Consider the following 11975-nt stretch of genomic DNA (forward strand, 5'->3'; position numbering starts at 1 on the left):
TCTTGTGAGTTGGGGGGCTGGCAATGTGGTAATTCAGAATCAGCCTCACAACTGGCCTTCTAGGCAGCGGAGAAGAGAATGCACCTTGCACTGCTGTGTTCTCTGACATGGGTACTTATTTTTTAGAATCAAATTAATTGAAAGGACTCTAAAGTCACACTACTGTGTTCCAAACCCAGTGTAACCATTTAACCTTTCTCCTTCTCTTATTTAAAATAGATTAACAATAGTAATACCTATCTCATAGTGTTGCTGTTAATATTAGCCAAAATAATTCCTGTAAAGTATTCATACAGCTCCTGATTTCTCATGACAAATGTCTCCCTATCATTAACCCCAAGTAGCATAGTTCCAAGTCATTCATTCAATCAAGTGTGCACACACCCATCTGTATTCCTGGAGAAGCACACACCCCAGTGGGGTGACTACTTTAGCATATTTCCCAGCATCAGCCTTTTACCTAAACATATAATCACCCATTATCACTTTCTAATACCTGCACCCTGGTGCCGGCTGGGAGGCAGACTCCTTTACCTAAATTGCCTCTTCAGTTCCAGATATTCCCTACATAGATTATCTTTTGCCTCCTGCATACCAAGTTGTTTCCTATCCTAGGAACTTTGTGTTTGTTAAAACATTTTTCAGTGGTCTTGCTAATTTTTATTTGACGTTCAGGTGACTGATTAACCTTCCCTAACCTTCCACTCAAGTGAGCCACTTATTTGTCTGTCCATCATCACCCTATTTACATCTTCTCTTTGTGAAGTTCTGCTTAAGAAATTCATAGACATTTCAATAAGCAAAACTGTGTCCTGAAACAAAGCCAGCTCCTCTCTACTCACTAATGACTGAAGGCAGTAAGGCTAATGTATACTCATTTTAGTCTTAGTCATCTTGTTTTTCACTTATGTTAGTACTGTAATGCTTTCTATATTTGAGGTATTATTAATTTTGAGGTATTTAGTGAACATTCTTACCCCATGATGTCCAGTGAATGTACAAGAAATGAGAATGATGAAACTACAATTCAGCGACATGAGATAATGACAGAAACAAAATAAAACCAAATATTCACCCATGTGCATAAGTGCATCACTTGCATCTCATTGTTTTGGACCTAGGAGCAAGTAAACTTATAAATAGTCTTTGGAGACCTAACATATGTATACCCAGAAGAACTTCTGTTAGCTAAATAGAAGTCTCAGAGATGATTCACTCAACAAGGCAACCTCCAGTGCCTTCTAAACCTAGAGGTCCCTGATTCAAGTCGGTGGAAATTCCATGGTTTAAAGAAGTTTGTTACTTTAGGTAAATGGTTCTTAATTGGAGATGGTTTTGTCCCCCAGGGGACAGCTGATCATATCTGGAGACATTTTTAATTATCAAGATTAAGATTGTGTTTCTCAAGAAATTACATACAAAATTATCATGTAACCCAGCAATTACACATCTGTCTACATACTCAAAAGAAAACAGGAATTCAGATATTTGAATACCCAAGTCCACAGCAGTATTATTCACAATACTAAAAGGTGGAATTAACACAAGTGTCATTGACAGATGAATAAATAGTGCGGTATGTCCATACAATGAAATGTTATTTGGCTTTCAAAAGGAAGGACATTCTGACAAATTGCAGAATAGATAAGCCTCAAGAACATAGATAAGCCTAAGTGAAATAAGTTGCTCACATGAGGACAAATACTGTATAACTCCACATAAATGAGATACTTAGAATAGCCAAATTTACACAGACAGGAAGTAGACTAGATTACCAGGGACTGGGGGAGGTAGGAAAGAGAAGTTATTATTAATTATATATGGCGTTTCAGTTTGGAAAGATGAAGAAGGCCTGAAGATGGATGCTGCTGGTGGTGAATTTTATTAATGCTACTAAATTGCATAATTGATAAACTTCAGGTTATGTATATCAAAATGAAAAAAGAAAAGACTAGGTTGCAACTAGAATCGGGTGGATGGAAGTCAGGGATGCATCTACACATCTATAAGGTTCATGCTTTATGCCTTCTCCAGCAATAAAGAATTTTCTAGCCCAATAATAAATAGTGATAAAATTGAGAAATCTTGCTTTTGGAAAATAATGAATGAAAACAGTAAAAGATTGTGCAATTTTATTGGCCTTTTCAATTTTACACAGCTTTCCCTGATTTCAATGACTAAATCGAGCTAAAAAGAAACAGAGGTAGCAGATAAAGGAAAGAAACAATCATATACCTTAAAAAAGAATGGGAATTCTCAGATTTTGACATCCATCCATCCATCCATCCAACCATCCATGCATACATGCTCATCAATTGTTGGAGCACAAGGGGACATTCTTCACCCCATCTGGCTTCTTTTGAGGCTGGACTGACAAACAATTTGACATCAGGGAAATTAGTAGGAGAAAAAGCCAAAATTTAATAACACATATATATGAAAAATTCACAGGGCTGTAAATCCTACAGAAAAAAGGGACAGAACAGGGTTATCTATGCTGTGTTTAAATGACCTGGAGTGTCAAGAAGAGAGAAATGGGAGATTTTACATGACAAGGAGAGAAAGACTTCATTCATCCTTTTGCTCTGAGAATAAAGAGATACATTTCTCAGAGAAGCCATGTTCACTGATAAATCTATGTCGGGTAATACCTTCACCCCGCACCTCCCACCCCAGTTACATTTGTCTATATCATAAAAGGAGGGAGGACACTGATTGCTTCTTTCATTAGGGAGAAATGCAAAGGACAAAGATACTTTTCCAGCCTGTAGGACTGTCACTGTTCTTAATGTAAAACAAACAAACAAACAAACAAACAAAACACCTGCATTCTTTGAGTAGTATTACAGACTTCTTGAACCGGCTTGAACATGACATTTCATCCCCCCAGACCAAGGCAACACTTGTTGGAAGAGGTCTACTCTGGGGAGGGAAGGGGGGGAGAATGGGGTGGGGCAGTGAATGTTGAGAACTCACCTTTTTGGGGAAACAGATTTCATACTATCTATAAAATAATCAACAAACGAGTCTCACACCATAAAAGACTTCCAAGCTGAATTCTGCATATTTTGTATATTTCCAAATCTATTCTATTCCTGTCTAAGGAAATGATAAATAAACGATCTTAGCAATGATGTATTGTTTCATTATGTAGCATCTAAATATATGTAATCTGATTTAAATCCTTGGAAAAATAATGAGTCTTCGACAGATGTCTTTTCTATAGAAAGAAGGCATTTGGGTTTAAAGAATGACTTTATTTCTCTTGTTTAAAATCACAGTGGAGCCTCAATGATGAAGACTCATTTTTTTTTTCTAGTGCATACACTATCATTGAAAAGGGAACAATGTCTCCTATGAAATAACTAAAGCAAATTAAAACTTGAATGAATAATGACAGTAAAGGAAAATTATCCTCTACATTTTCTATCCATGGGGCCACTGGATCAATGGGCTTTCAATTCAGTCAAATAAACCTCTGATTCAGTCGAACAATCAGTGAGTCTTACTATTTTCAAGTAATTGAGCAGCTTCTTTGATTGAAAATGATGGAGGCAATTGTATGTTGTGTTGGGCCACTGAACTTGATACAGATTAAATATAAGTGGGGAAAAAAAAAGCTGACAGTTTGAGAAACAATAGTTCTGTAAAAATTGTTTAGTGCTTTACTAGTGAATGATTATATTTCTCCATCTTGTTTTTAAAAAAAATATTTAAGGCAGTTTTGACAATTCTTAAAATTTACAGACTTTTGTCTTATATTTGTGAATATTTCAGAGGTTGGGTGCTAAAAACTAAATTACTAAAGATGAAGAAAGAAGGGGCAAACAAGTCTAACATTTCGCAATGAATTTTCTTTCTCTTGAAGGCTCTCAATAACTATTCAATAACACCATTAGCAGACAAGGCATACATTTTACTTGCAATTCTTTTCCATTCAAGATACTATAACTACAGAAAATTGTTTATTTAAGGAAAATTAAATGTGATCTGAATGAACTTTTTTTTTTTTAAAGATTTATTTATTTATACAGAACTGGGGTACAGGCCAGAGATGTGGAGGGTGAGAGGATTCACCAGGAACAGAGTGGGGAGCAGAACAGGCAGATCGACAAAGTACACTGCTAAGGGGAGCAGTGGGCGGGTCAGGAGAGGTCTGCCACACCATGTGGTCACCTCCAGGGCAGGCGGGGATCAAACTCATGCTGAAGTGGCTTAAGCTTCTTAGTGCAGTGCTTTAACCTGCTGCGCCACCAGGGAGGGCCAATCTGAATGAACTGTTAAAAAAAAATTACATCATTCATTTGTCCTTCTAAAAAGTGGCTCCTTTATTTTTTTTTAAGATTTATTTATTTATGCATACAGAACTAGGGTACAGGCCAGATGTGTGGGGGTGAGATGATTGACCAGAGACAGTGTAGGGAGCAGAATAGGAGGACTGACTGAAATATACTGCTGAGGGGAGCAGCAGGCGGGCCAGGAGAGGTCTGGGGGGTCAAGGAGAGGTGCCATGTGGGTCTGCTCTCAGGCTGGGGTTTGAACTTGTGCTGCAATGGCTGCAGATAGCTTCATAGTGCTGCTCTTTAACCTATTGTGTTGTGGCATGAGGGAGGGCCCATAGTGGCTCATTTCTTTTCAAAGAATGTCCTCGCCCCCTGCCCCTAGTTCCTAAGGTTGGTGGGGATGATAAATACAGGTGCTTGCCTTTCTGTGAGGAATTACAGAAGCCCATGGGGGCTCCTTTAACCAAATTGTTCCTGTATCACCCAGCTACAGCCAGGGGGTGAACTTGTGGTCCCTACTTCATCTGCGGATGTGATTCCAGAACTCTGACTTGTAAGCAAGAGCACAGGATTGAAGAGACATTTACAACTGAGTCATCCTGGTGGATCATTGCTAATGCTACAGGATATTTTTCCAGTTCCTGCTTCCTAGTTCTCGTTATCTTCTCTCCTTGATTTCTGCTTCCTGCCCAATGTTCCCGTTACTAGGGCTGCCTAAGAATCCACCCCCAACCTCATGGCTTCAACAATAACAATAACAACATCTATTTTGCTCAGTCCTTCTGTCTGGGCAGGCCTCAGTGGGGACAGCTTGGCAGAGACAGCTTGTTTCTCCTCTACTCATTTTTGTAAGGGGTAGCTTAGTGGCAGGACTTGAAGTCTTGCTCACATGTCTGGCGTCAGGTCAGAGAAGACAGCAACAGCTGGGCACCAGAACAGATGAGGCTCCTTGGGCAACTCCAAATCTTTATGTGGTCTACCCAGCGTGGTAGCTTCAGGGTGGCCAGACTCCTCTGTGGCAGCTCAGAAAAAGATCCGTGCAGAGGCCCTATCTCTTCATATGACCTACCCCCCAAAGTCACGTGGTGTCATTTCTGCCTCTTATTAAAGGAGGCACTGTGAGATTTACCTACCATCAAGAGGCAAGAGCAAAAGCCCTCCACCTCTTAGTGGCGTATAGGCAGCATCACCTTGTAAGAACACATGGAATAGAACAAATATTGGTGCAGTCATTTTCAGAAAATTTAACCCAGTACACTCAGTCTTCTAGAGGATGTAATCCTATTACTTTCAATAAACTCCCTCTTGCTGATCTTAGCTGGGATCAGAGTCTATTACTTATAAGTGAAGAATCCCAATCTAATAGAATAAGGATCTGTTTTATTAATCCCTTGGCAGTTAAATGTCATTTTAGTGTTGGATATTTAATTAATATCACCATCAAGAGGTTGGAACTTTTTCATTAATTAATTACTAGACACACCTGTGTGACTCAAACGTCTTTGCTTCACTGGTGAACAACTCTAACTATTTTATCAGGCTTCACTACATGGCTGCAAAGCAGATATGATTATAAGAAAATAGCTGAGGCAGAGGAAGGTTATTTGGTTTATCACAGATGGCAATGGGGAGTGCAATGCTTCCAGAAACAGACCCAGAAGTTTTCATTCCCTCAGCCAGGCTGGAACTATTAAATCACATAGAAATACCAGGAAAGATAAGCTACATGAACCAGTGATTGCTGGCCTAAACACTCTAGTGACTTCAAAGAGCCCTTAGGGCCTGCTGTTTATTTGGAAAACCAGAAAAAAAGTGGAGAGAGAATGGCAGAATGGAAGCCTAGCTACATATTAGCTTATGATTTTATCTTAACCAGGCTTGCTTGAAGAATTTACATATGAGGGGCTCATGAGTTTATGTGTACATGTGTTTAGAGTACTTTGATTCTCTCTCTAAAAAAAAAAACCGTTTTAGGGATGTGAATGTATTTTAAATAAATATGTATGTTTCAGTAAGTATAATCAGTCAATCATCAAAATATTGACCCAAAAATATAATTTAAATGTATGAGCACATAAATATCACAAAGCAAGTTAGAAAAATGAAGAATATGAGGAAAGTTACTGGAGATGAAAATGTTAGCATAATTAATAAAATAAGAGGAATAGCTTGATGTTTCTAGGAATAGTCCTGTTCTCCTTCTGAAACTTAAGTCAACTTCCTTAAAATTCCACAAGACTGTAGATCTTGTAAAATGCCTTTGTATGATTGACCAGCTTCTTTTTCAACTTGTTGTATTAATAAGTTTGGTGGATATAAGAGAGAAGGAAAATAGATTCCTGTGATTCCAGCCACTGAATTTTTCAGGAATTAAATTTTACTTTTTTTTTTTTTTTTTAAGATTTATTTATTTATTCATATAGAACTGGGGTGCAGGCCAGCGATGCGGAGGGCGAGAGGCTTCACCAGAGACAGAGCGGGGAGCAGAACAGGCAGATCGACGAAGTACACTGCTGAGGGGAGCAGCGGGCGGGTCAGGAGAGGTCTGCCACGCCATGTGGTCACCTCCGGGGCAGGCGGGAATCGAACTCATGAGGAAGTGGCTTAGATTCTCAGTTCTGTGCATTAACCCGCTGCGCCACCAGGGAGGGCCTAAATTTTACTTTTTAACGTTCAAACATCATATTTTCTTCTACTCTCAGTTCCAACCCCTTTCACATTCCCCCCAGAAATGCCCCCACATACCCCATTCCATTTCCATCTCTCTTCCTCTTTGAGACCAATCTCTTCAGTGACAGACATCTTCATGAGCTGCTCTTTATGACCATTGGCTGGATTGTGAGAGCTATTTGGTTTTGCTTTTCTTCATCCTGTCAAAGGCACAGAGTGTCAGAGTATGAAAAAAGAGCCTACATCAGCGTGGACCCTGGAAATTCTCAACACATCTCAATAAAACCTTGAATGATCTCCACTTGACACACAGCATTTCACTTGTGGATGACACACTTCTCTGAACAAACTTATACTGAACAGCCTCTTGAATGAAAATTTTGTTCTAAAAGACAGTATAGAGAATTACCCCAATGCCTCTGTTTTTATTCTCCATTAGGAGTAAAATCACTTCTGAAACCCAAAATAAAATCATACAGGTTCCATGGAGCAGCACAAATGTCCCCAAACATTTGATTTGAAAACAGTTTTGTGGCCCCTTGCAGAACCAACTTGCAGAAAATTCAATATGTATAATAATACTGGGACTATTTTTTTTCCCAAAGAATGATTAAGGAACATTAATGAAACACCTCTCTACTGGCTAATTTTGTTTTTATCACTTCACTCTTTTTCTTTGTACATGTTTCCTTATTTTATTAGCCACCTGTTGCCAGATTCAGATGCAGTAATTTTCTATAGCAGGCTTTTTGGTGTTATGTTATAGTATGACATTACTTTTAAAATGTTGCATTTTACCTCTGCATAAATGCGGCTCTGCAGAACTAAACAACACAAATAGCTTTCCATCTATCATCTGTATTCCCTTTGCATTAGGTGTAACACTGGCATGAAAATCAGAACTCCAGCTCCAATTTTTCCAGCTGTCTCTGTGGCTCTGTGATCATTTGGTACAAATTTTCTAGCCTGTTTAAAAAGACAAGCTTCTACCCCTTCTTTGATTGTGCCTAGGCATTTTGCCAACTGAGTCATGGATTAATATGAACCGAATCACAGACTTTCTGAATATAAGTCACTTACGGTGTGTTTAATAGCAGAGAGTGAGAAAGAAAACGGCGAACCAAAGTTGCCTTTGTCTAGAGTCTGGGTAAGTTTTGATTTCACTCAGAGTCAAGAACAAAGCAACCTCTGACTTTTCCTCAAACACAGCACGTCTGGAATGACTTGTAATGACTTCATGAGCTGCTAGCTTTCAGATGACTGGCGCGTCTTTTACTTTTTAAGTTTTCTGTTCCTCTGACGTTAAGGGTTATACCTTATCGTGCAGTTCTATTTTTTGTTCTTCGTGATTTCTCTGAGTGTTGAAAGTCAGGAGATTTTTTTTTTTTTTTGATCATATGGCCACCATCTAATGTGCTTTTCAGTTGGGGGATAATGTGGAGAAAGGCTTTAAGGACGGTGCCAGCACCAAACATGGCATTCCCTATCGACTGAGCCAACTCCATCCCCTGAGCCTGAATAATTTAGAGGAGACGTGATGTCATTGTCTACTTAGAGATAAATGGAAAGGAGTCTGGGTGTCGACTTTTGGAGTGGTCTTTGTAATAATAGTAATTAAAATGAACATGACCTCATATATTTAAACTCTTTGCACACTTCCTGGGTTTTTCTCATTTTTACCCAATATTACTCATAAAAAGCTGGTAGTTCTGTTTCATTATTTTTGAAGCACTGTTTGATGACACTGGTTGAACAGTTTCTCACAGTTCACTGCTTCAGTTTTCATCAAATTATATTTCTAGTTACACTGGACACTTTCATCATCAATTTCCATATGCCTCAACGACATGCAAAGACCAGTTTGCCAATAGCAAATTCAGATACCAGATAATAGCTGCTGTAGCCTACATTACTTTTTTAGTACAGTCTTTTCTAAAATGAAAATCTTAGAAGCCACCAGGTCAAACTTTTGACACTCTAACAGACTCATATTTCACGAGGTTAGCCTGTGTCTATGGTCAAGGTTGATGATTGCTACAGACTATTTTTTTTAAGATTTATTTATTTATGTATACAGAAATGGGGTACAAGTCAGAGCTGCAGGGTTGGTGAGAGGATTCACCAGAGACAGATTGAGGAGCAGGACAGGCAGACTGAAGAAGTACACTGCTGAGGGGAGCAGCGGGCGGGTCAGGGGAGGTCTGCCTAGCCAAGGGGTTCAGCATGGGGCTAGGATCCAAGTCTTACTGAAATGGTCGCGGCTTGGCTTAGCTTGGCAGTGCGCAGATCCAACGGGCTGAGCCACCAGGGAGGGCCCTATTACAGACTATTTAATGTTGATGTATAAACTTTATGCTAAGATTAACCCTAGTCATATATACTCCCATAGACCTTATATTGCAGCTTGTGGAAAAGCAATAGTCATATAATTTGCTAAAGGAATGCTAAGTTGCAAAGAAATCTTAAATTCTCCCTCTCCTAAATTCTATAACTTTCCCCTGTTATTACCATAACATTTAAAACCTCTTGTCAAACAAATGCTACAGGTTAGGGCTCATTCTGCAGTCTAGACATCTCTAAAGTATGCAAATAATTTGTATCAACAATTGGTGGTAAAGTTTAAATGTCAATTAATCATCATCACTTCCCTATGAACTATCAGTGTGCTTATTTTGCTTCTAAATTTAAACTGCATAAATAACCTACAATTGACTGCAGTTGGGGAAACAAAAATCCTTAATTTGCTGTCTAGACTATTGCTGTTGCCTCATAGAAAGGGAACTAATATAATTAGTGCTAACCTAACAATAAACTAAATGCAAATCTTTTGATATTTCAAAGATCACTTCCATCATTGTAATGGATATGAATTTCAAAAGGGTTTTCTTAATGTATTTTAGGATTATTGAGTCTTAAAAAGTGCATCTTTGGGGCCCTCCCTGGTGGCGCAGCGGGTTAAAGCACAGCACTGAGAATCTAAAGCCGCTTCCTCATGAGTTCGATTCCCACCTGCCCCGGAGGTGACCACATGGCGTGGCAGACCCCTCCTGACCCGCCCGCTGCTCCCCTCAGCAGTGTACTTCGTCCATCTGCCTGTTCTGTTCCCCGCTCTGTCTCTGGTGAAGCCTCTCACTGCCCCTGAGCCTCTGGCCTGTACCCCAGCTCTGTATGCAAAAATAAATTAAAAAAAAAAAGTGCATCTTTGAAAGTGATATCTGTGATAATAATAAATGCATTGAAGTGGAATATAGACTGTGGATATTGGGAAATTATAGCATATATAATGCTTCTTCTCGTGAAAGTTCTAGCTCCTGGAGTCATGGATGTTTAATGACATGAAAAGATGCTTACAGTCTTCAATTCAGTTGAAAGAACTGGTTAGATAGGTGATGAGATAAAAGGGAGAAAGAGAACTTGTAATTAATTTTATTAAGTTTTTAAAAATGTATTTGTACATACAAGAACTGGGGTATAAGCCAGAGGTGTAGGGTAGGGGAGAGGATTCACCAGAGACAGAGTGGAGAGCAGAAAAGGGCAGATGTACTGAAATATACTGCTGAGGGGAGCAGCGGTGGGGGGAGACAGGAGAGGCCTGGTGTGCTTGTGGGTCAGCTCCATGGCCAGGATCTAGCTCAGGCTAAGTGGCTGGTAATAGCTTGATAGAGCTGAGATTAACCCCTATGCCACTAGGGAGGTCCCCAAAACTTTTACTTCCTAATGTACAATATGTAATTTATTTATAAGGACCATGTGTTAACTTTGTAATAAGTATTTAAAAGTGACTATAAAATTGCTTGATATAATCACATATTATTCTAAGCTCTTTAAAAATATTGACTCATTTAAGGTCCATATAACAATTCTATGAAGTAGGTACTTTTTTACATTTAATTCCTTTATATATATATATATTATATCAGATGTAGTCTCCCTAAAATTTCACTACCAATTCTCCCGTGCACCATCACTTTAGTCCCTGTGCTTGTCAAACCTTCATTTTGTACCCTTCTCCTCCCCAACCCTGCAGAATGTCCATAACTTGTAGTTATATAATTATTTTTGTTTATTTGTTATTATTTTTTCCCTGATCCCTTATTTGGTTTCCCTATATTCCTCCTATAAGTGAAACCATCTGATATTATTCTTTTTTCTTTTTCTTTTTTACTTATTTCACTGAGCTTAATCTCTTCCTACTCCATCCATGTTGCTGTAAAGGACATTAGATTATCTCTCTCTCTTTTTTTTTTTTTGCTGGATCTTCTTGATTTTTGGGGCATTTGGGTTGTTTCCTTATGTTACCTACTATGAATAGAGGTGCAGGTAACCTTTTGAATCAATGTGTTTGTTTCTTTAGGTAGTCTCCTAGGAGTAGAATTGCTGGGTCAAATGGCAGCTCCATATTTTTAGTAGCTTGGAGAAGCTCCACACAGCTTTCTATAGTAGTTGGACTAGTTTGCTCTCCCATCAGCAGTGTAGAGTTCCTGAAATTTTTCATTTCACACAATTGATAAGGGATTGATTTTAAAGATATACAAAGAACTCATAAGACTCAACAAAAACAAAATAATAATCCAGTCAAAAACTGAGCAGTAGAATTCAAAAGACACTTTCTCCAAAGATGAAATGCAAATGTCCAATAGACATGAAAAAATGTTCAACATCTATCATAATCAGGGAAATTCAAATGAAGAGCCATAATGAGATACCACCTTACACCAGTAAGAATTGCACATATTTAAAAAACTAACAACAGGCCCTTCCTGGTGGCACAGTGGGCTAAAGCACTCTTTGATGTGAGTTTGATCCCTGCCCAGGAGGTGACCCACATGGCGTGGCAGACCTCTCCTGATTCACCCACTGCTCCCTTCAGCAGTGTACTTTGACAGTCTTCCTGTTCTCCCTACTCTGTCTCTAGTGAGTCCTCTCACTGCCTCTGCACTCTGGTCTATACCCCAGTTCTGTATGCATAAATACGTAAATATTAAAAAAAAAAAAAAACTAACAGCAACAAATATTGGCGAG

The sequence above is a fragment of the Condylura cristata genome, unplaced genomic scaffold, assembly GCF_000260355.1.
Source record: "Condylura cristata isolate star-nosed mole 26May11 unplaced genomic scaffold, ConCri1.0 scaffold00015, whole genome shotgun sequence".
In the NCBI taxonomy this organism is placed as follows: domain Eukaryota; kingdom Metazoa; phylum Chordata; class Mammalia; order Eulipotyphla; family Talpidae; genus Condylura; species Condylura cristata.